General features: G+C 50.1%; 1 pseudogene; it reads left to right on the top strand.

The window, feature by feature from the left end:
- Window positions 1-1622, top strand: LOC120699931 (annotated as a pseudogene).
- The last annotated feature ends 4378 nt before the right edge of the window (window positions 1623-6000 follow it).

Genomic DNA, 6000 nt, shown 5'->3' with positions numbered 1-6000 from the left:
CATGCACACACGGCGGCGCAGATAATAAGCTGCAGCAGCTACAACAATGGGGTCTCCAAGAACAAAGCTCAAAACGAAAATGGCGCCAACCACATTGGCATCCCTCTTGCTCTTGTGCCTCAGCAATGTCCTAATAGTAACCTGCAGCGGCGGCGGCGGCGCGCATGAAGCTCACCTACGTCGACGCCAAGGGGAGCTACACCTTGGAGGAGCGCGTGCGGCGAGCCGTCGCCGCCAGCCGGCAGAGCCTGGCCTCCATGCGCGCCACCAGCGGCGGCGGCGGCGTGAGCGCGCCGGTGCACTGGTCGACCAGGCAGTACATCGCCGAGTACCTCGTCGGCGACCCGCCGCAGCGCGCGGAGGCGCTCATCGACACCGGCAGCGACCTCATCTGGACGCAGTCCACGGCGTGCCTCCGCAAGGTCTGCGCGCGGCAGGACCTGCCCTACTTCAACGCGTCGGCCTCCGGCACCTTCGCGCCCGTGCCGTGCCGGGACCGCGCCTGCGCGGCCAACTACCGGCACTTCTGCGCCCTCGACGGCGGCTGCACCTTCGTCGCCAGCTACGGCGCCGGCAGCGTCATCGGGTTCCTCGGCACCGACGCCTTCGCCTTCCAGTCCGGCGGCGCCACGCTCGCCTTCGGGTGCGTGAGCTTCACGCGCGTCACGCCGGGGGCGCTCCACGGCGCGTCGGGGCTCATCGGCCTCGGCCGCGGCCGCCTCTCGCTCGTCTCCCAGACGGGCGCCACCAGGTTCTCCTACTGCCTCACGCCCTACTTCCACAACAACGGCGCGTCCAGCAACCTGCTCGTCGGCGCCGCGGCGAGCCTGGGCGGCGGCGGCGCCGTGACGTCCATGCCGTTCGTGGAGAGCCCCAAGGACTTCCCCTTCAGCACGTTCTACTACCTCCCTCTGGAGGGAATCACCGTCGGCGGCACCAAGCTGCCGATCCCGAGTTCGGCGTTCGAGCTCCGGCAGGTCGACAAGGGGTACTGGGAGGGCGGCGTCATCATCGACTCCGGCAGCCCCTTCACGTCGCTCGCCAGGGCCGCGTACCAGCCGCTGCGCGACGAGCTGGCGGGCCGGCTGAACGGCAGCCTCGTGGAGCCGCCGGCGGACACCGACCTGGAGCTGTGCGTGGCGCGGGGCGCGGGGCGATGTCGACAGGGTGGTGCCGGCGCTGGTGCTCCACTTCGGCGGCGGCGCGGACATGGCCCTGCCGCCGGGGAACTACTGGGCGCCGGTGGACAAGTCGACGGCGTGCATGGCGATCCTCCAAGATTACGACATCAGCATCATCGGCAACTTCCAGCAGCAGAACATGCACCTCCTCTTCGACGTCGGCGGGGGGCGGTTCTCCTTCCAGACCGCCGACTGCAGCACGCTCTGATGATGATCATCAACAATCAACATCAAGTGACGATGATATTTCTAGATACAAAAACGCGTCGTCTGGCAAATAAGATCAGGCGATCACTATCTTTATTCCTCAAAAATTGGTCTACATATAGGGAGATGAACAGTCTGTATGCTAAGAATATCCCAGGGGCACGATGGTCTTTACACAACTGTGGTAAGAAGATTACAGTGGGTTCCCCTTAACATTTCAACTTTAATGGCTTATTGGGACTAAGAAGGGCGTCTCCAGAAATTTGGGGCCCCGTGCGAAATGCAAATTGGGGCCCTAATTTTTTTTAAAAAATATTTTTATATAATATATAACTAATTAAGATTGAGCGGGTGCTTATAGTATTTGTCTCGTCTTACACATTTTAGAATAACTTTCTATTTTTAGTAGAAATGATGAGAATAAAAAACGACGCAACACTCTCGTGGTGCAACTGGTCAGCCGAACTGCCCGAGAAGCGGTTCACTAAGCTAGCTCAGGTTCTGAGCCGTGGCTCAATCTTAAGATAAAAATCAGGGAGATGTCGCTTCCCCTGGTCGAGTCTTTTACGAGGGTTGACCGATCGAGGAAACAAACTTCTTCCTATTTTATAAACTAAAGAAAAATACATGGATAATTATTTGATTATAGAACAAATAAAACATTCAGGCCATTGTTGCTTACATCTTTTGAGATATTTTTAGTTTTTTAAGCTTTGAAAAGGAGCAATGACAAGTGACTATTTAGAGCAAGTATTATAAATGACTGCAAGCTGACTAAATCCTACGTGGATAAGAGAGAAGAGAAAGAAGAAAGCTGACGTTCTACTTACCGCCGGCTGAGAGGGGCGCTCCAAACTCTGTTGATGGGCCCGGGTAGGCTCAGTCGCTCGCATGCAGTCTTCCGCAGGCACAAAAGCGGGCGTATAGCTAGCAGGCTGAGTTATTAGCCATGCCCTTACACCTTGGTTCGAGTATTTCATTATTGACTTACCAATCGATTTTTATCAAAGCCCCAATCAATTGGATGACTTATCTTCAAAATAGTGAGTACTCCCTCCGTACCTATAAAACTTGACGTTTAGGACAACGACACAGTCTCCAAAACACAACTTTGACCACTTGTTATTATAAAAATATTTATGAAAAAGTGGTATATGTATACTTTTATGAAAGTATTTTTAAAGACAAATCTATTCATATAATTTTCGTATTTGCAAACTCAACAACTTAAAAATTATTGATGATTTATATTCCCAATATTTAACCCAAACCTTGTCCAAAAATCAAGTTTTATAGGTATGGAGGGAGTACCTGACCATAATGACGGACAGACGTATAGACCTATATCTATACCCCCCCCCCCCACTATTTGGGGCCCTGTGCGAGCGCCCACCTGGCAGCTGGCACACCCTCTTGGACAGACCTGGGACTAAGCCCTCTTTGTTGCAAAATTGATCATGAAAATGGTTTCCCCAATAGGCCCAATTCCCTCCCAGCTAGGGTTCGACATTGCCTACGTTTTTTCCAAGAATCGTCTTGAAAATAGTATCGTCCAATTTTAGGCAGTAGGGAGGTGTGTAACAAAAAAAAACACAAAACATATAAAAGAGAAATGCTTTGAGTAAAACCAGATATATCTATTAGAACATTAGTGTGTATAAGTTTTCTTTACTATCCATGTGATTTTAACCGTTGAATCAATCCTCAAATGGTTTTGTGGTTATATGAATAGCAATACGTGGAATGAGTTCGACCATTCTCCCTCTATTCTAAAATCTTTTAGTTTTGTGTAAAGTTAAACTTCTCTAGTTTGGATGTAAATATATTATTATATTGTATAGTAAAGAATTAATATACTGTCAATATATATTTATAAAGTATTTAATGAAACTAATTTGATTATATATACTGTATGATTGAATTTTGACTTACGATAAAACTGAGGGACTGAAAATGCGATCAGAGGGGGGTGAATGAGAGCCGATCGAAAATTTCTCGCAAACGAAAGTTCGGCCTTTGATCCCGAGTGCTCACCTAACCCTAGTGTCCTAGGTGAAGTGTAGAGTAGCTATAACGGAGTTTCACTAACACAAAACAACCCTAGGAACACACGAAAACAATCACGGAAGCAAACACGAAGAACAGCTCGAGAAACAGCACGGTATAAATCACCGGTTGATCCGACGCTTGAGTTTGAAAGGCGTCGGTTCAACCGACGAGCAGAGCCGTCCGCAGAGAAAAATGTTCGCCGGTTGATCCGACGTTCAGGTTTGAACACCGTCGGTTCAACCGGCGATACGCACCGGATGAACCGATAAATTCAAATTTAAACGCCGGTGCAGTTGTCCAGAGAGAGCTCGAACTGAACTAAAGAGCACCGGTTGATCCGACGAATTAAACTCAAAAGCACTGGTGCACTTGTCCAGAGGAGCAGCAAAACGAATACAACGGTGCACCGGTTAAACCGACGTCAACAAAGTTCAATACGCCGGTTAAACGGGCACAACAGCAGTAGAAAAACAACACGCCGGTTGAACCGATGCCTGTGAACAGCTAAACACCGGTGCAACTGACGAAACCGCAGAAAACCCTAACGCCCAAAAAATCTACTTACCGGTTGAACCGACACCAACGAGCACAAGCGTCGGTTTAACCGGTGCTTAGAAGAACTCTATCCAGAAACGTTTTTCAGCCCGCGTTTTTCCAAGAACTCGATGATCGAGTGGCCAAATCAAGTCCAAATCTCACTAAATTTTGCAGGCACGATCACAAGGGACTTGTGAACACATCCACGGAAGGAATCGATGAATTACTCCATGTTTTGGGAGAAATCAACGAAATCCTAAGCAAGATTGGGGTTTTCTCAAGATCGCCAAAACTTCAATTCGAAGGAGCTCGTGAATCTGAGGGTTTTAGGGCTAGGCAAGATGTATTAGGAACACCTCAAGGAATCACAAAATCGTCAAGAAACAACTCCTCATGTCGTATACAAGAATCGACAAGGGAAAATCAAATTCATCCAAATCAAAGCACCAAACGTACAATATTGACACGAATTCAAAACCCCGGAGGGCACAAGGAGGATTGGGCCTTCTTTCCCACACAATCTCAGTACAAAAGTCTCAAGAATCCATGCCTCTAATCCTAGAGAGGAGAGGGAGGAAGAAGAGAAGGAGAGAGGGGCGCCAGGAAGAGGGAGAGTTCTGCTTCTGTTCTTTTTGGCTGGCGCCCAGGAGAAGGAAGGGTGGTGGGGGGTATTTGAGGTGCCCACGCAGAGGTCCAAAATACCCCTAGACTCAAACTAGAGACTAAAACGCCCGTAGGGGCTAAACCGGAATTATTTACACAATCTCATCCGACGGCGGAGTTTCTTTCTTCGACTCGAAGTCTTCTCCGCGATGCCGCCATCTCGATGAAGATCCGGTTCGCGGTTTTGTGGGGTCCGCGAAACCCGGGTAGGTGGCCGGTTTTGAGAAAACCGCAAAAACTCCACGCGTGGGAAGATTCCCGCCTCCATACCGTGGCCCTAGACGTCGTTCCCGTCTCGGCCTTCTGACAGCCCTAGACGCCGCCCGACGCCCGTCACCTCCTCGCCCGCAGCGAGGCCCTAGACGCCATCGACGCACGTCGCCTCTGTCAGTCCCGAGACCAACGCCCGTGCCTCCACGACTTGGCGTCTTCAACCGCCGTCCGCCTCCTTGGTTTTGTGGCCCAAACCAAGAAACCCGCCTTCCGTCGCTGATTGCATCCTCGATCCAAGAGTGGATGCCACAGCTGCCGCCCGGCCCAAGCTCCTCCACGGCAACTCTCCATCGACACTCGACGCCCGTGTACCTGCAATCCAAAGACCAAGCGCACGATCACACCGCACGGTTGACAATTCACTCATCACAGGCAGGATAGAGTACTCAACATTCCTAAATCTCCCCCTTGATGAGTGCATTGTCAACACACCACCTGAAACCAGAGAAGTGATAAAATAGAAGCAAGAAAGTGAAGAGCTCAAGCAAGTGACAAAAAGCTCAGAAAGTCAAGAATAGTCACTTACTCAAGCACAGATCGATTCCCTAAGACAAGGGCAATGGCTCGACGCAATCGATCAAAAGCCAAAACATGACTCCTCAAAGACAGAGGTAACGCTCAACGCAGTCATGCTGGAAGTGGAGGAAAAACGAGGAAAAACAGGAGCCAGAAACAAAGCAGTCACTCCCCAAGCAAGGCTTTTCCCTCTCACAAGTGCAACTCTCAAAGCCCCTCAAAGATCAAACACCCCTTGTTCGATCACTTCTCTCCCCAAAAGTTTCTCCCCCTTGTTGGCACATGCACACATCAAGCTCCCCCTGAAGCTGAGACTCCCCCTGAACAGATGTATGCAATGAATGTAATGCAGGAGGTGTAAGTGACAGCATTCAGGAATACAAGGATATGAGCAACATCTAGTCACAAGCACATGTGCATCCATAAACAAGACCTGCATCTAGCTCAACAGAGTATATCAAATCAATCCAGAGCTAGGCAAGTTTAGTTTAGGAAAAATAAAAGCATCACCCAAGATCTAGCACTAACAAGTAGGGAAAGGAAAGCAGTGCTAATCATACTCATACAGGTGAGC

This window comes from Panicum virgatum, chromosome 3K, assembly GCF_016808335.1.
Source record: "Panicum virgatum strain AP13 chromosome 3K, P.virgatum_v5, whole genome shotgun sequence".
NCBI lineage: Eukaryota > Viridiplantae > Streptophyta > Magnoliopsida > Poales > Poaceae > Panicum > Panicum virgatum.
Note: the sequence above shows the minus strand (reverse complement) of the source record. Positions and strands in the feature narration are given on the sequence as shown.